Source organism: Myotis brandtii, unplaced genomic scaffold, assembly GCF_000412655.1.
Source record: "Myotis brandtii unplaced genomic scaffold, ASM41265v1 scaffold447, whole genome shotgun sequence".
Lineage (NCBI taxonomy): Eukaryota > Metazoa > Chordata > Mammalia > Chiroptera > Vespertilionidae > Myotis > Myotis brandtii.
This window is the reverse complement of record NW_005367108.1, coordinates 1,587,502-1,607,286: the sequence shown is the minus strand read 5'-3', so window position 1 is coordinate 1,607,286 and position 19,785 is coordinate 1,587,502. Positions and strand designations below refer to the sequence as shown.

Sequence of the window (19,785 nt, the reverse complement as noted above, 5' to 3'; positions counted from 1 at the left end):
GATTGAGCCTGCAACCCAGGCATCTGCCCTGTCTGGGAATTGAACCTGAGATCCTTTCGTGTATGGGATGATGCTCCAACTGGCCAGGGTCAGCCTTCCTTTTTAAAACTGCCCCTTACCCTTCTCTTTCTGCCACGACCTCAGCAATGTAACTTCCCCAAAGGCCCATCGCCTACATCCTCCAACCAGATCATTGTTGCCTCTAGGCAGCAAGTTCCCCATTCAGAGCCAGCACTATCAACATCTCCCTCTCTTCTCCCTCATTTGTTCCCACTCCTGTTTGCCCTCTCTCAGTTCCAACATCAACCATAGGAGGGGCAACCATAAGGTAATTCTTAGCTTCAACCTTCACTCACTCATTACTTATAACCATCACCCCCATACAGAGAGACTGAATAGGTCATAGGTCATGAAGTCCCCCCATTTTATTTTTTCTTAAATCTACCTTCTCCCTTTCATCCTCTCCATCACTGCCTTATTCCATTCTCTCCCTCATCATTTCTTACCCTTGACCCCTTTTCCTGCCCCCAGGTCTACATCGGCCAGCCCAGCCTCCACAGCTCCTGCAGAGTAACGTGTAACATGAGACTTTATCTCCATTGCTCAGCTCCTCAAAGACCCCCATTTCCAGGAATACAGTCTATCCTCCCCATTCCCCCAACATACACACACACACACACACACACACACACACACACACACACACACACGGCGACTCAGGGGTGGGCAAACTTTTTGACTTGAGGGCCACAATGGGTTCTTAAACTGGACCGGAGGGCCGGAACAAAAGCATGGATGGAGTGTTTGTGTGAACTAATATAAATTCAAAGTAAACATCATTACATAAAAGGGTACGGTCTTTTTTTTTTTATGTTTTATTCATTTCAAACGGGCTGGATCCGGCCCGCGGGCCGTAGTTTACCCATGGCTGCCTTAGATGCACTGAAACTGCTGCTGGTCCCGAAATAATCCTTTTAATCATCATTCTTTCACACATGACTTTCCTCCTGCCAGGAAAGTCCTTACTCCTGTTGTCCACATCAGTGTTCCGAAGCAGCTCACATATCCCCTCCTTTATGACAGTTCTGGATCATCCCCCGGAGCACCTGAAGCAGACTGGCTGCTCCTTCATATGTGTTGTGCTGTGCATCCTTTGTAATTTGTTAGTAATAACAACAGCAGTAATAATGCTACCACCACCATTTCTGCAGGCCTCCCATATTCCAACACGCTGGGGGACACCGCCCAACACTCATCACAGTGATACCGCTCTCATTGGTTTCCCTGTCCATTTCTTCCCCTAGACCAGCGGTTCTCAACCTGTGGGTCACGACCCCTTTGGGGGTCGAACGACCCTTTCACAGGGGTCGCCTAAGACCATCGGAAAACACATATATAATTACATATTGTTTTTATGATTAATCACTATGCTTTAATTATGTTCAATTTGTAACAATGAAATTGGGGGTCACCACAACATGAGGAACTGTATTAAAGGGTCGCGGCATTAGGAAGGTTGAGAACCACTGCCCTAGACAGGGAGGGATCTGAGGACAGGGACTGCCCTCAGTGCAGCCCCAGCACAGTGTCTGGCCCCCAGCAGGTGTTAGCACACTTTTGCTAAATAGAGGAATGACTTCAAGCTCCCACTTTAAAGTTTTGCGGCCTTTGGAAAATTCCACAGTTTGGGCAGCTGCTCGTGTCCTCAGTGCAAATAGGCAGCTTATCAATCCGAAGGCTGGCAGCAGATCCGCTGAGCCGAGCGCAGCTTCGGGCTCTCTCCCAGAGCCGCCCTGCACCCAAGTGGAAGCCGCATCTGACACTCCTGATAGGAGCGTCTGCCAGGAACCAGGAACCTACCATTTTAGTGCTATTTTAAAAGCAAATTCAGAAGCCACGGCGTTATTTTTTGCCCTTAAGAACAAGATAACGCCTTTGACATAACAAGGTTAAAAAAGAAAGAAAAGCCTCAAACTGCTTTTCCTTTCAGCTGGAATGAAAAAATTCCCCAATCTCCCAGTTCCAGCTGGCAGACCACTGGATGCTCCGCTTCCGAGAAGGGGAGCAGGAAGATCAGCCCTCAGCAGCTGAGAACTTATTTTTGGCTGAACAGCTGGTGGAGGAATTGCTGGCACGGGCAGCGTCTCCCCCACACAGCGTGTAGGGGCAGCGACACGGCCTGGGCAGAACCCCTGTCTGGACACGGGTGCCCACTCTGACACTGATAGTGACAAGTCTGTCTCGGGCTATGGCAATCCCAGTGGCAAGGGACCCTCAAGGAGAAAGGGCTGCTCAGTTCACCCCAGGGGAACCTCACTGAGCCCCCAGAGGAAGCTCTCATATGGAAAAGGGGAGGCCTGTCCTGCTCTAGACCTGAGTCTAGGACAAATGAGCGGAACCACCCAAAGGCAGAATTTAGCTAGTTCATCACAAAGAACAACTCTAATCAGAGGTGTGATGGGGGGATGGTTTGTTTCAGGCCTGTTCCCACAGAGGCTGACTGACTGACCACTGCCAGGAGTTCGTAAGGGGGGCCCCTGGATAGAGTGAAAACTGAGCTTCTCGAGGTTGGGAAGCCAATGGAGACCAATTAGCAGTGGATGGAAGCTATCACCGTGGACGGCAGCTGGATGGTGGATGCCAACATTTTAATAGACTCCAAGGTGGATTTTTATACTAAATTACAAATTTGTTGATCTGCTCTGATGAAAGCCACAGAGTAATTGCCCGTCTTCTTTACTTTGTGCTGAATCCACACTACCTTTTGTAGTGCTGATATTGTAACTCAAGTTCAAGGCTGTCCACATTAACACAAGAGAGAACAGCGGGCCTCTCCCCACCTCTCTTCCTCGCCAAGCTGTTACAATGGGCAGGCTTCTTTACTTCTGCCTTTTTCTTTTTTCGTAATTTAGAACAACAAGAATAAAAAGTCCTAAAGACTCTGAGAAAACAGAATGTTCTTCAAAGAAAGCGTTCGCATTTATATTCAATCCAGATACCCAGCACTCCAAAAACATCTTCATGTTCAATGTGGAACATTTTTAAAAGAAAATCTAAAGCAAGAAAATATGAGGTTGGTAGAGGAAAACGTAACTTTCACTGGTGGTGGGCCTCCCAATTCAAAGTTAGAGGTCACGATCTGAAGTGGGCCTGGTCCTGCCTTAGCTCACCATGGATGGTCATGGATGAAGACGTGTCAAAGGGGTGGCCCCTGCCTCCTGGGATCTCTGGTGGGCACCCTGAAGCCGGCTCGGTAGGCGTTCCTGGGGAAGCACACACACTCCTGGCCTCACACTGGTGCTCTGCTCACACCGGGCTGTTCTCGCCTCCCACACCAGCCCCTGGACTCTCTACCGGTCAACAGGCTTGTCTGCTGTTATTTCAATTTTCAAATGAGCTCATGCTGAACAATGCTTGTTAAATTCCCACAAAGTACCAGGGTCAATATCAGGGCCTTGGAGAAACTTCTAAATATGTGCCCATTTGTTTGTTTATGCCTCTGCTTTATTCCCTGACCATTAGAGATGGATTACAAAAATAAAACAAGACCAGGACAAATAACAGGCTTGTCTGCTGGCTGCTGTTATTTCAAATGAGCTCATGCTGAACAATGCTTGTTAAATTCCCACAAAGTACCAGGGTCAATATCAGGGCCTTGGAGAAACTTCTAAATATGTGTCCATTTGTTTGTTTATGCCTCTGCTTTATTCCCTGACCATTAGAGATGGCTTACAAAAATAAAACAAGACCAGGACAAACACACACTAGAGGGCAGTGATGGTGAACCTTCTGAGCTCGGCGTGTCAGCATTTTGAAAAACCCTAACTTAACTCTGGTGCCGTGTCACATATAGAAATTTTTTGATATTTGCAACCATAGTAAAACAAAGACTTATATTTTTGATATTTATTTTATATATTTAAATGCCATTTAACAAAGAAAAATCAACCAAAAAAATGAGTTCGCGTGTCATAGGTTCGCCATCACTGGTCTAGGGGAAGGTCAAGCGTCACCTCTGACACGCGTGTCATAGGTTTTCCATCACTGGTCTAGGGGAAGGTCAAGCAGGAGATTGGAGGTCAGAGGGTCCTACATACTCGCTAAAATAGAACCGCAAATTTGACGTCATGGATGACTAGGACAGTCTCCTAGCTGGCTGGGATGGAGGGCAACCCTTATACGAATTTCTGGAGTCTAAAAGCATAGAAGCTGGCACACAGTGGACACTTGAAACCTTCACTGTCTGGACGCTGACCGGGACATGGGCACACAAGAATTCATGCCTTGGAGCGTGAACGTCCAACTGAATAACTTTGGCTGGGCGGGTAAGGGAAGGATTTACCCAAGAGGTCTCATCTAAATGAGGCTACTTTGATGAGGAGATCGCCAAATATCGCCAAGCCAGTAATCCCTGCTGCTACTAACAGCAGAATGGAAGTGGTACCGTGAAGAAAAATACCACACAATTCCTCAAGCAACGGTGGCCCCTGCTAACCAGGGCCTAAAGCTGAAGCAAGAAAACATCTAATTCTGTTTAAACAGAGGCTGCCTGACTGACCATTGCCAGGGGTCAAAAAGGGGCTGAAACCTCAGTTTCAGGGCCATATCCACGGTCTTCAACTTCGTCTGACTTGGGCAATTTCACTTACTTAACAACCTTGAGGTTCTAAGTGGATGTATTGGTCTTGAAACATTTCTAGTAGCAGTTCCTTTGAGTAAAGAGACAAGGTCCTTCAACTGTCAAAAATATGTCATCCTTCTAGAAAGTTCTAATCCCAAAATTACCTTCAGCCCATACCCGAAGTCTTCATACTCTAGGGAATCTGAAATGACCTTTAATCATTCCCAAAGGTTTACCAGCCAGGACACTTTCAGGGGATCACGATGTGTGTTCTCACTGCATAATCTCCAGACACTAGTCCCATGTCCACTAGACACACATCTGGTTTTCCTCCAAACAGTATTTCCCTTTAATGATATAGCCTATCACAATGAAGGAACATGAGAAGTTACTGAAGTGCTGCATGTCCCTCCACAGACAGACTGCACCTTTTTGCATAGCCTTTGCTACTCAATGTGCAAAGAAACGGGGATGGGAAGCAGAGAGGACTCGAAGGTGAAGCCCAGCAGCACTGACCAAGTGTCTGAGTGCTTCTCCCTGGGGCCTGGCACCTGTACCCAGCACAGAGACTGTCAATCACAACACCTGCTTCTCCCTGTATTTCAACTGGCCACTGGTACCAGTTAGTGAATGGGAAAAAACACCCTGAAGGAAAAGAAGGTGGGGGATCAGGCCCTGCAGTCAGGAGAAGTTAGCCTGAGAGACGAAAGGTTGCAGCTAAGGGTCCTTGTGGCAGGGGGTGGAGTAGGGAGGGGGTAGCGAGCAGCCTCAGACATAGGTTATTTTAACAGAAATTGTGCAATACAAAGTGTAGACAAGACATGGCCCTCTTGAGCTTGATCCCACTTGGCGGGGGGGGGGGGGAACCTTGTGAAGATGGACAGGAACAGGAATCTTTGTGAGGTGTTGATTCTGATTTCAGCTTTTATAGAGGAAGGGGCTGTGTGCTGAGGAGTGCTACTTTATATTTTTTACTAAAGATAATTTGCCTCTGAGATTCAAAAGATACACTATCTACAACCGCAAGGACTTTAAGCGTTTTTCAGGGATGCAGGGCAAAAAGATGAGAAATACTCTCAGAAGTAGACAAATGCATTTTCACTGGATCAGAGAGGGTTTCAAATTATCTGTGCTGAAAGGTAATTTCTGTAGCCAGGGTGAATCAGAGTCAACAGACATGAAGACATTCTCAACAGTTCATTGTAAATGGAGGGGCAGTGGCAATGAGCCTTCTTATCCTAAGCAGAGATGACTTGTTCATGCTCTGCCGAGACTTCTGCAATAGCCTCTAAAATGGCCCTAGCCTCTATATCTGCGTCCTCTGCTCCATTCACCTTGCCACTGCTAAAATAATTTTTCTGAAACACATCCTGACTGTAATCCCCTGCTCAAAAATATGGCTAAATGTTTCCTTCACATTTTGTCCACTGCCAAATTTTTTTTTGCTGTTTCTTTTTTTTAAATTTTATTAAATTTATTGGGGGGGGCACATAAGCTAATAAAATTATATAGGTTTCAAGTGTACAATTCTATAATATATCATCTGTATATTGCACTGCATGTTCACCATCCAAAGTCAAGTGTCCTTTCATCATCATGTATTTGACCCCCCTTACCCTTTTTTACCTCTCCCCATCCCCTTTCCCTCTGGTAATCAACATACTATTGTCTGTGTCCATGAGCCTTTGTTTGTTCATTTGTTGCTTCCAATTTTATATCCCATATATGAGTGAAATCATATGGTTTTGACTTTTTCTGTCTGACTTATTTCGCTTAGCACGATATTCTCAAGGTCCATCCATGTTGTTGTAAATGGCAGTATTTCTATTCTTTTCATGGTTGAGTAGTATTCCATTGTATATAATATGTACCATATCTTCACCCTATCATCTATTCAAGGATACTTTGGTTGTTTCCATGTTTTGGTCACTGTGAATAATGCTGCAATGAACATAGGGGTACATGTATCTTTATGAATCAACGTTTTCAAAATTTTCAGGCAGATACCCAGAAGCAGGGTTGGCCTCAGCCAGGTGTTGCAATCTCAGTTCCTCCACTCCCTACTCCTTCCTCCAAACACCCTGTGGTTCTGTCCCAATGAACACACTGTCTTCCAGATCTTGTTTAGGTTATTCGTTCTCCCTGGGAGGCAGTCTGTCTCCCCTACCAACCACAGTCCTTTGTAAATATGTGTATATGTGCACACACACGAACACACTTCTACTTCTGTTTAAAAATCCTACTCGTCTTTCAAGTCATGCTCCTAAACAGGAGCGCCCTCTGGAGAGCATTCCTGGTTTCTCCAGATCAGAATGCAGTGCTCCCACATGTGTGTCCCAGTGTCTCCTGAGCTCACCCATGTTGCCACCTTTATCGCATTGTTCTGGGTGGCTGTGTGTGTGTGTTGGTTTCTTCCACTTGATTGGAAGCCAACTTGAAGGCAGAGGTTGAGCTGTAATCATTTTTATTGGTCCCACCACCCTCCCATGCACCCCAGGGCCTAAGACAGCATCTTAAACATGGTACTCAGTCCATGTATTGACTGAATGGAATATAGAATCACAGATAACTGATTTATCATCAGTAAGAAGTATGAACAATATCAGGATCCAATTCACACCAACAGCCCACTATGGTATGAGGTAACAATTAGACAAGCCAATTCACATTAGTACCTCCTGGTATAAATTATTTAGCTGACACCATTTGCTGAGAGACTTGGAAAAGTAAGAGGTCCTAGTTCATTACCCAATGGCAGTGAGAGGTATGAAATCTGACCAGTCTATGAATCAGCTCTATCTCCTGGCTGCTGTGTGACTTTAGGTAAGTTGCACACCTTCTGAGCCTTGGTTTCCTCATCTGTAAAATGGACATGAGAATTCTGCTAATCTAACGAGGCTATTTAGAGAATCAATGAGATCATACACGTGAAGAAATTTAAAAACTAAAAATATGCTATTCAAATGAGAAAACTTAGATAATTATTTTTGTAACTCTTACTGGGATAAGCAAATTTTCATGGTTAATATAATGTTAATCCCCCTTTTGTACTCTGTAAAGAAGGAATGTGATGGGAATGGTGGGGAGTTCTATTTATGTGTTGGTAAAGGGTCTGCTACTTTGGGATAGCTTCTTTGAAAAAAAAAAATTATCTTTGAGGACCACAGGGTTCTAGCTTCCAAAAATACAGACACATAGTGTCATAGTGTTATGTTAACTTTGGTTTCTCTATAATAAAACACTGAATGGCCTCTTTTGGTTTTGAAACGGTCAGTGAAAAAAACTCAGCATAACAAGAAGATGAAGAGACTGGTAAAATATTTAAATGTGATTATAAATACACAAGATGCATATGCCATTTAGCTAATAGCTCCTATCAACTCCCTAGAAACTCCACGCTAATACTGGACATGTTGTCTTAGGGTCTCTCCCATCTGCCGTTTACTTCATCACCTATCACAGAAAGCTTACACGACACAAGGCCTGTGGGCTGGCCATGTGGCCACCATACATTATACTGTCTTCAGACCACAAAATCACCCACATGGCATCTTCATGTAAAAACATGAAACCTGCAGAGTGACCATGTAGAATGGTACACATGATGCCCAGGGACCAGTCACAAAACTGTCTCCATTCAATACCTGCACATGCTCGCCTGTTAGCCACATCACTGCACATGCCCGCTGCCCCCATGCTGACTGCACAATTAGACACGCTTGCTGCCCTGTGCAGGTCATAAATGATATACAGCAGGACAACTGCATGCTGGCCTCCCTGAATATTGACAATTCCTATATTGTAATCAAACACACAGAATAGTTCCACATACATTCTGTGCTTCCATAACTACAGGTTCTACACTCGACTGCCCAGCTGTGCATCTATAATAACTAGGTGCTGATGCATCTGTAATACCTAGGTGCTGGTCACAGCACTGTGTTCACAACAGCACCCAGGAGTGGGTGACCATGTCCCAGGCATGGAATGATAGTGCCAATTCCCTTCAAGATGGGATCCTTTTGCCTAGAACACAAGGCCCATTTTCACTAAAAGCCAAGAAATGCCTGTCAGTTCTACATCAGCATTTGCTGCAAAAGCTTTGGATTCAAGTCTGAAAACTCCACTATGGTGAGTTCAGTGGAAAAGTAAACAGGAAAATGTGTCCAACCAATGGCAGAAGAACGGCCATCAAGCTGATGTTGTTTCCACTCTAAAAGCAGAAGAGGCTGTGACTCCTTCTCACACACTGGAGATGAGGGTGAGGCAGGGACAGCTCTGCTTTCTGTCTCCTCCTCCCCTCACCCCATTCTGGGACTCAGGAGTAGCTACGGGTAGTGACCATGTCCCAGGCATGGAATGATAGTGCCAATTCCCTTCAAGATGGGATCCTTTTGCCTAGAACACAAGGCCCATTTTCACTAAAAGCCAAGAAATGCCTGTCAGTTCTACATCAGCATTTGCTGCAAAAGCTTTGGATTCAAGTCTGAAAACTCCACTATGGTGAGTTCAGTGGAAAAGTAAACAGGAAAATGTGTCCAACCAATGGCAGAAGAACGGCCATCAAGCTGATGTTGTTTCCACTCTAAAAGCAGAAGAGGCTGTGACTCCTTCTCACACACTGGAGATGAGGGTGAGGCAGGGACAGCTCTGCTTTCTGTCTCCTCCTCCCCTCACCCCATTCTGGGACTCAGGAGTAGCTACGGGTAGGGGGGTTGTTCCCTTCTCATGTATAACTAAGGGCACAGGGATGACAGAACATTTCTCGAGGTGGGGGGGAGGGGGAGGCTCTTTTGACATCAGCTAATTCAAAAATGAAAACACAGAGGGCCGAGGGGTAAAGTGATGGCTCCGGGCCGCACTGCTGATTAAAGGACGAAGTGTATTCACAGTGACATACTTAGCCACCAGATTAATTTTTAATTACAGAATATACTTGGCTACTGAACACATTAACTGATAACAAAAAGAGCACCATGAGCAGATCCAGAGAGAGGGAAGAAGCGGGGGTGAGGGTGGAATGTGGAGCTCAGGACCAAGAGGAGGGTGAAGGTGGGGACAGCAGGGAAGGACCCTAGTTGGGCTCAACGCCCAGCCCTTTGATCTCAGGGAAACCATCTTCCCTCCACAGGCCTTCTAACATTTATAATTCAGACAGATGCAGGAGGTATGAGCATCAGTCAGTGTGCCAGGAAGCCTGGCGTGTAGGCAGTGAAATTTAAGAGGAAAGGAGACAGATGCTCACCCATTCAGCCGTGGCCAGCCCGGACCATGTGCCTGCATCCCCTCTCCCTCATCCTGAGGGTCTCAGGTCAGCTGTTATCACCACACACAGAGACACAGTCCTCACATCTCCCTCCCTTCACAGAGGCAAACCTCCCACCACAAAGCCAATGGGAGGTGTGACTCATTGAGCTTTCTTACTTCGTTTTCTGAGCACTCTGTGTTCACACAGTGAGTTTCTTTAAACCTGAAAGTCTGATTAGTACCAACTTTTAGAAATGTAGAGAAATGTTTCAGACATTTCTACAGACCAGGGAATGGTCACTGCCTGACCAGCACTGTGGCAAAACTAGGCAGTGACCCAAGGTCCTGGTAAGTGAGGGCAGTATTGAAAGATGTCACCATCTGCCCACCACTCCTCCATCACTTCCTTTTGCATGGGACACGTAAAGCCACAAACAAGTGAGGCCACAAATTCCTCTTCTTGGACTCTAGGGCAGGGCTAGCTAGGACAGTGGGTTGCGGACACGTTAGGTGTGGTCGTGTAGAAGGAGAACCTGGTCAGCCAATGGTCAAGTGGCTAGATGTATGTCCCTGGAAACACACCCACTTCTCTGGCCTCAGCATCCTCATCTGTGTCATGTGGGCTTTATGTGGCCTCTATCAAACCCTCCTGGGCTCCTTAATTGGATTTAATATTAGTAAAATGTCCACAGAATTATCCATGAGCGATGGAAAATATTTTAATAAAGATTAATTAAAGATGTGAACTTGGTTTAATCACCCAGAATGCCGCAGATACCTACGATTGCCTGCTGGGCCCTGGGCAGTGCACAAGATCCCTCATACTCAGTACAGTGCCTTCCCCACACAGGGCCCATCTGAGTAACCAGCGCCCATTTCAGAAGAAACTGGAACTTAAGTTGCCAAGTGTCCGAGAAGGACTGAAACCCAGGCTTCCTGCTGTCACAACTGTGATAAATAAACTTCTTTCTAACTGGGTTAAGCTGGGTTGTTTAAGGGGGAATAAAAGTCAAGGTAAAATTAGGTTAACGTTTTTATAAAAATGTTCTTCCGGTAGAGTCTGAACATGGATAAGTTCGAGAACGACTTCCCTCTGTTTTTGCTTTTGAAACCCCAGAACATGAGCTGCATTTGAGAATGGGTAGCATTCACCTTTAAAACCCCAGAGCACAATACCTCATGCTATTTTTAAAATGTCATTTCCTATCCTCATTTCGTCACCTTTAAATTGGAGTGAGTGCATGTCCACACCTCTCAGGGTGCTCAAGTACGGTAATACGACAACCATAATTCACCGAGCAACTGCAAGGTGTCCTTTTATTGTTGTAGTTTTTACTTTGACTTGATAAATATCTAAAAAGTTTCCCAAATCACCATGTGACAACAGCCAGACATATAATAATGTGATTCAACTGGAAGCTGTCATGTTGCTCACAGGGCTGCGGATGCCACCGGCTTCCCGAGAGGGTGGGGAGGCAGCAGGAGCAGGGCTGTGACACCCAAAGGGTAGGAGCCCTAACAATGACCCTGCTCAAAGCTGACAGCCAACCAGACTAGTGCTGCTGGTCATGTCTTTGATGAAGCCCTTAACCAGATAATCACCACGCCCTCCATTTTGCACAAGGAAACAATAGGCTTCCAATACATGGCCATTTAATGAGCTAGCATCATAGATAACTAGTTCAACGTGAACTAGGTGTAACAGACAGGTGGAACCTAGCGAGAAAGAACCTTTCGATGCTAACGAATCCTGCCCTTTGTATCTCCTCCACCTGCACCCTGGCTTCAGACCTTTACTCTGTAAAAAGTAACCTATTTGGGGTCATTTTAAGTGGAGCTGAGCAGCCGTTCCAGCAGAACTGGCTTGCACGTCCCGTTTTCTGAACTTCTGAACTGGGGCAAACTGCCAACATCCCAAGACATCAGCAAGGATGAGAGTTTCCTGTCCAAAGAGCTGGTCAAGTGAACGTTTACCCAGTGAGCACACTGCCCACCAGGAAAGTACAAATTTAGCTTTGTCAGCACCAGTGAACTTTTCTTAAAAACAACTTACCTTGTCTTTCTCCCTTTTTCCCACTAAAATCCATTTCTCTCTCCTTTGATCAGGACACTATTTGGGATTCTACTGAAATCCATGTAGCCTGAATTGCAATTCTTTGATCCGAAACAAACAATTTGTCTCTTGAACGGATTCTTGTTTGTGAAGTTTGACATTTCTGAGGCCTCCTGGAAATCTCCACGGGGATCATCCAACGAGGGCCTCAGATGCCACGTGTCCCATATGAAACTCAGTCCCTTTCTCTGAGAGCCAGCCCCCATCAATCTCCAACAAGAGAATAATCTTTTTAAATCGCAGACCTGGTCTCACTCCCCTGCCCCCACCCTGCCCCAAACATAAATGTCAAACCCAGCCCCTTACTTCTCCTACCCTCCCCCCCTCTGCCCCACACCCAGGACTCACCCTCTGCCACAACATGCCACCCACCATACGGACAAATTCTCTCCTTGATCAATCCCTACTTAGGCTCCTCCGAACTCTTCTCAACAAGGCCCTGACTTTGGGCTTTCATGTTCGTCTCTGCATTGTCCAATTTTATCAACAATTCTGTTAAGTCAGTTTAACCAGACCCCCCCGCCCCTCCCCCACCACACACAGACCTGATCACCTTGATAACTGATTGGGTTGCTCATCCCCACCATCGCCAGGTGATGTCTGATCATCCTGGCCTGCCTTCAGCAAGATCCTGGTAGATTAGTTTAACCTGTTGTTTCCTCTTAGTAATTTTTCATCGACAGCCGCTCCACCGCTACCCCTTGCCTATAAATTCCCACGTTTCCTTGTTGTATTGGGAGCTGAGCCCAATTTCTCTCTCCTGCTGCAAAACCTCACTGTAGTAGTCCCCCTTGAATGGTCTTCCTTACACATTAACAAGTGTCATGAGTAATTTGATTTTTACTTTAACAGTTGACCAAATAGGACTCAAATGGGGGACTTCTACCTCACCCAGCAGTTCTCAATCCTGGCCACATCCTGGAAACAACTAAGTGTCTAAAACAAACAAACAAAAAACAACACAAAAGCCAAAACTCCTATGGCAGGGTCCCACTGCAGATCAGCTAAACACCAGAATGGAGTTGGGGGGGGCGGGTGGTAGTTTTTAAATCTCCACAGGTGACCCCAGTGAGCAGCGGGGGCTGAGAACTTGTGGCCTAGACATCTTCCCTTCGCCACCTAAAGAAGGAACGCAGTTCTGCTGGGCATCTTACAGGCGTCCCGATGACTGTCACTGGGGCGTTTATCCTGCTGTCCTGTCACTCTTTGGAGGCAGGAATTCTGGTTTTCACCCTGTGGGTCCCAGGACTGGCGGAGTGCCTTGCGGAGTTGCTGAACTGCTCTGAAGGCGTAGGAGCAGGCAGGTGGGAGCAGAGAGAGTCTCCCACTTCACGCAGGCTGCTCCTCCTCCCCCCTCACCTCTAATCTCAGGGGCACAGAAGGTGTCACACAGTTCTCCAGGGTGACACAGCCCTCTCTGTCAGGCACTTCTCATTTCAGGAACAAGCTCTGGGCTCACAGCTGTCCTCAACTGGCAAGTAAATGTCACAGTGAGCATTACAGCATGTAGCTTCATGGAGCACGGGTGATCTGGAGTCCTTGATTTTGGGGTGAATCTCAGCAATGTGAAGGCAGTCACATCCCCCATCCTCTGAACCCCCAAGAAAGGAGTGGGTGTGAGCAGATGAAGACAGTCCCTAAAGTTCTTTCCATCTCTAGCATCCTACAATATTCTGACAAAGAAAACAGAAATGCTTTGTCCTTAGCCGTGCGCAAATGAAGCAGAAGCCACCAAAGTGAGGGTGACAAAGAGCCGGAAGGAAACTCACAAAGGCGACCAGGCCCAGAGCAACCCACAATTTCACAGCCCATCGCTGCGCTTTGTCTGAAAAGACTGCTGAGAGAAGAGATGTGACGTGGGGTGGCCAGAAGAATAACTCCAACCATGCTTCCCGGAATAATGTATTTCATATTCCTTTTGATTCCAAGGTGTCTAATATGATTTCCAAAACATTTTTATAAATGTCAAACTCACTGTCAATCCTAAACCACCTGGAAAAAAAATAACTGACAGGCAGCTAAATTAAGGAGCTATAATTTCACTGCAGTGTTTCAGGGACCTTTTAAGCCACAAGAACCAAATTGAAATTGCTTCAATAGAGCCCAGGAGCTGCATGAGTTAGAATAGGCCACACAAAACTCCCTCTCTCTCTCTCTCTCTCTCACACACACACACACTTTAAAATGGAATCAAATTTCCTAAGAGGGTAGATCTTAAGTGTTTTCACCCCCCACCCCCTCACCCACACACGTAAGTGGTAACTATCTGAAGAGATGAATATATTAATTAGATTAAATATGGTGATCATTTCACAGTATATACATAATCAAATAATCAAATTGTACACTTTAAATATGTACAATTCTTTTAAAAATGTTTTTATTGATCTTTAGAGAGAGGGGAAGGGAAAGGGAGAGAGAGGAAGAAACATTGATCGGCTGCCTCCCCCATGAACCTTGACCAGGGATTAAACCCACAATCCAGGCATGTGCCCTGACCGGAAATTGAACCAGTGATCTTTTGGTACATGCAACGACGCTCAAGCTACTGAGCCACGTCAGCCAGGGCTACAATTCCTAAATGTCAAATAGACCTCAACTGAAAAAACTGAGCTTATGTGAGATGAATGGAAGCCTTTTCTCACCGCGGGACTCCTTTCACCCCACTGCCATTCTAAGCCCCCCTGAACCATGGCTCACACAGGCAAGCCTCCTGCAGCTGGACCCCGCCTTCCTCCTGCAGCCTCCTTGCTTTCCTGCTGGCCGCACAGCTGGCCTGCGCTGCTCTCTGGACAGTTCTGACTCGGCCACCCACTGCTCTCTAGACCTGCGCGCATCACCAGGCCTCAGATGTTCCGCCTCAGAGACCGGGTGGCAGGACGAGGTGTTCTCTTCTGGATGCTTCTGTATCTCTAGGAAAGTTCCACACTCTTGCCTGTTTCCAAACATGAAGCTCTGGGAATTCTGTTCTCCCATCCAGCACCTCAAGAGGAAGACACACTGAAGGAGCTGAATGCCTACAAGGGAGTTGACTGAGGGCCGGGATGGGGAGTCGCCAGGGAGCTGATGGGGTGATGTCAGTGGGCACTAGCAGCTGGTGGAGAGCTGGCCCTCCTTAAGTATGGCCTCGTCCTTCCACGCTGGGAGGGGCATGCGCTTGGGGAGCAGGGTCTGGGAATACTATTTTGGCTTTAAGTGACCTTCAGCCCATTCAAGACCTCTGCCACCTGCAAACTATGAAAACAGAGCTGAGGTCTTTGCCATGTGAAGCTATAGCTAGTGGACCCAGAGGCCCATTAGTCAGATTTTCATGAGATGCTTTGGCAAAGCCCTCTCCTGGCACCGCCTTTACGATTCTAGCTCAGGTCTCTAAATGAGAGGCAGGTGTAGGATGACAGCCTCTGGTCATTTTGCAAATAGGGCACTCAAGGTGTGCCTCCCTCCTGGGCCGAGTTGAGCCTCCACACCAGCTGCTACCGGTTGGTCCCGGCACTGAAAGCAGTTCACGGGAGACTGGTGACAGGCATCTCCTCAGACCCAGGGTGGGTGGGGCAATAAAGATTAAGGAAGTCATAGACCTGGACTCATCCTAAAGACATAAGAGCACCACAGAGGTGAGAGGGTGCCTGCAGGCAGAGCCATCTTCAAGGCCACAGGCCCCTGAGCGGCTGACAGTGCTGACAACCAAGAGAGGCAGCCAGAGGAGGGCAAAGAGGGGACCCTATCTGCTGAAGGAAACAAAGACCCACAGTCAAGCAATCCTCGCCCCAGTTCCATGGTCGCTGCAAGCCACTTAACCTCACTGGGCCTCAGTTTCTTCATCTGTAGAGTAGGCAGGACAACCCCATTTCAGAAAGAGCAATGTGGAGCCACTGATAGGGCATACATGCAGATTGCCACTAACAGGACAGACAATGGCATAAAAGATGCCCCAACGGTTACCCGTTGGCCTAGTAATACCATCCTTAGGGATTTATCCCAACAAGAAACAAAGACCCACAGTCAAGCAATCCTCGCCCCAGTCCCATGGTTGCTGCAAGCCACTTAACCTCACTTAAATCATTTTAAGAGCAACAGTGTATTTATATGGCCCAAGACTGATCAGTGGTCTTGTCAAAACAAAGGGGCTACCACTAGGGGCCATGCTGGTCAGTCTGTGTGTTTCCGACTCCAAGAGGGCTGTGCCAGGCTGGCGAAGGAAGGAGACCAAAGGGCACACAACCGGGGGAGAGGGAGAAGGTGGAGGCAGCAGGAAAAAGAAGGAGGGGCCTTCCTGCTGGGGACCAGGATGCTCAGGAAATGACCGACAGCAGGCCTGGCACAGAGTGAGGCCACAGGCTTCCATCCCATCAGGGCAGGGGAGGTGCCCGTCCCCGCCCCACTCCAGGCCCCCCTCTGCTGATGCCACCTGTGAGCAAAATGAGAAGATACTCAGGTTAACAAAAGTGGGCAGAGCAGGGATCTTTCAGTCCTGACACGTCCCTGCAGATTCAGTATCTGTTCCGGGCTTTTTGTTGATGTCTTTGACACTAAGTAATCTTTGCAGATAACCTCATGTTGAGGACCTCAGGAGGTCAGGCGCTGAGCGGACGGGAAGTCACGTGGAACGCCCAGGAGCTGCCCTTGCCCTGGACAGGCAGGTGACTTCTCCCACAGAGAAAAGCTGGAAGTCGCCAAATGTCTAGGGGCAGGGCAGTCAAGCTCAAAAAGCCAGTCACACGAGGGAAGTGTTCTGCAGTCATTGAAAGTGACAAGTATGAAGGTTATAAAGCAATGGGGCGGGGGGGCGAGCACTAATAACGTTAAGTGAAAAAGTGCAACTCAGAAACGTTGCTGTACAATGTCATCTGTAAAAGAATATGTGGGCAAGTCCACATAGACTGGCGAGAGCCCAGGAAGATGGAAACAGTTACTGTGATGGAGCAGGGGGCCTATGGGTAATTTTCCCAAGTACCTTTATGGTTGCAGTGTTGCCTTCGTAATAAAATTCAGTTTCAAATAAGAGAGAGGTTGGCACAGCGGTGCTCGGATGTTAGCCTGCCCCAGACCATTCACAAGGCTCGTTAAACTCAGCCCATCCCAAGGTTTCTGAGTCAGTAGGTCTGGAGCAGGGCCTGAGAATTTATATTTTTGACAAGTTCCCAGACGATGCGGGCGCCACTGGGCCCACACTCTGAGAAACACTGGGCTAGCTGGTGGTCTCTATGAAAGTGTGAACTTTGAGCTGCTGAAGAGGATGTCAATCCTCACCACTGTGGTGAGGCTCTAGCTAGTCCAGGAGATGATGCCAGTCTATGTTCCAATGGGCATGGAAAGCCTGGTCACCTGTGCTCTGTTCACGGTCAGGATCACCAACTCAGCAAGGTCACTGGGGTTGCTGCCCTGATGGGAACATTCCTCATGGGTCACAGAGACTGAGGGAGCATTTCAAGCCGGTGAGCCACCAGCCCCCCTAGTTTCTGGGGAGCCCTGAGGCCTGACTGCTGGGCTTTCAGCAGGCATTTCTTTGGGGCAGCTGCCCACTTAGGGAAACCCACCCTGAGCAATTGCTCTCCCCAGTCTGCTTTTTCCTGGGCCCCCGAGAATCAGAGGGACCCTTAAGTGATCTAACCTCACTGCCAGCTCTCAGATGGGAAGAAACCAAGGCCCAGAGGGGAGTAGCCACAGAGCTGGCTAGTGGCAGGCTGAAATTAGAACCAGGACTCTAGGCTGCCAGGCCACAGTGCTTTCTCCCAGTGCCCTGCTCTAAGAGTGAGCAGAGCTCCTCTGCCAACATCCAGTCACTGATAAAGACATCTGCTGGCCTGGCCACCCGGAGCCCTTCACCCTGAGCAGGTGTCTCTGATTAGAAGCTTCTGTGCTGGGGCCAGCACGCTCTGTGGGGGGTCGCATGCCTGCTGCCAATGCCCGAGCTCAAATGGAGCCCCTCCTGGGCCACCAGCACCAGCTCTGCCAGGAAACGTCTTCCTGGCCGGCCTGGGGTCTGTGCTAGGCGCTCAGGCTGGCTGTCCCTGGGAGCCACGTGCCCCCTCCACACCCAGCACTTTGGTATTTATGACCCTCCTTTGAAAAAGTGTTTTCCCAGCAGGAGTTTGCCCTGTGAACTTGCCACAATTAAAGCAGCTCAGAGAGACCCAGCAGAGGTTTAAATCTGATTTCAGAGCCTGAAGCCAGTCAGCCAAGGTCTCTGAAAGACTCAGGCTGCCTGCTGTCCCTAGCTCCAGCACACGGGCTTCCAGCGGTCTCCATGAGCTGGGCAGATGCAAAAGCAAAAGGTCGGAAGAGCAGGGTGTATTTGTAGGTAAAAAAATATCTACGCCCCTTATTTTATCCACCCCCATGCCCCTTTGTCTCCCACCTGAAGGGTATTGCTACAGAGAAGCCATGCCTTCTAGTGGAGTCAGATACTGAGGTCGTAATAAGCTTTTGCTGAAGTGAACAAAGAATCAAGATTTGCTAGAGGAAAAAGAATGCTACTAGTAATATCAAAGGGTCTGGCTCTTAATAGGTCAAACTGTGCCTCACATCGGAGGCCCCACATCCATGCTGGCAGAAATCTGCTTAAAGGGGATTCAGGCCACCTCCAGGTTTGGGATTTTGCCAACCAAAAATGTCAAATGCAATTAATGTAAAATCATGCAGGCAAACTGGCCTGGTTTTTACCCTCCTGGCTGGGTCCACCTATATAACAGGTGAATTATTCCAAAAAAACCCTTGTAATCATTACTTTCAATAAGATGATCACCATGGTCCTTCCATACAGCTGCATAACGTGAACCGCCACTAGAAGTTAGGTCATGACTTGCAGCCCCATTTTACAGATTAGGAATCCGAGTCAGACCCAGAAAGCTTGAATGGCCCCACACGCTCACAGAGTGTGTGAATCTGGGCTAAGACTGAGTTCTCTTGAGCCCCACACCCCATTGCTTCTTTTTTTTAAAGTTTCAGGCAAGTTCTCCTTTTTTAACCTAAGTGCAATGGTAACAGTGAAGAGAGCACCTGCATATTGGCTGTGGCTCTCCCCATCCACATACTGGTTGTGGCTAGTGCCCACTAGACTAAGACGCTTTAGGGAAAGGACTTTAGCTTACATATGTATTCAGCATTTAGCATATGTCAGTTCTTGTGTGTATGTATGCATTGAATGTTTGTAGTTACAAGAATTGACAACTCAACCTAAACTAAACTAAAACTGGCTTAAAAACCCCAATAAAGTTAAAAATAGAATTTCCTTGGGGTTCCAAGTGCTTAATAATAGCTAACAGGCAACATTCTATAATTTACATGGAATAACTTATTATTTTATGTATCAAACCCTAGGAGGGAGGTACTACTGTTATCTTCATTTCACAGATTGGGAAACTGAGGCAGGGTAGAGCAGGCAGGTGCCATGTCCTGTCAGTTCTTGTGTGTATGTATGCATTGAATGTTTGTTGTTACAAGAATTGACATGCCCACCACACACAGTAAGTAGCGGAGCAGAGATTCAGGTGCAGGCGATGTGGCCGCAGAATGCACGGCTCTGACACTGTGCTGTTTCACCTCTAACTAGGCCAGTGGTTCTCAACCTTCTGGCCCTTTAAATACAGTTCCTCATGTTGTGACCCCAACTATAAAATTATTTTCGTTGCTACTTCATAACTGTAATGTTGCTACTGTTATGAATCGTAATGTAAATATCTGATATGCAGGATGGTCTTAGGCGACCCCTGTGAAAGGGTCGTTCGACCGCCAAAGGGGTCTCGACCCACAGGTTGAGAACCGCTGAACTAGGCACTGTCTTCATCTGTACTGGACTAGAGAT

At 47.3% G+C, this 19,785-nt stretch overlaps 1 protein-coding gene across 5 annotated transcripts in view; it reads right to left on the bottom strand.

Annotated features, from left to right (window-relative positions):
- MSRA (methionine sulfoxide reductase A) overlaps nt 1-19,785 on the bottom strand; it is a 388,985-nt gene that overhangs the window by 18,207 nt on the left and 350,993 nt on the right. The window lies entirely within an intron of this gene.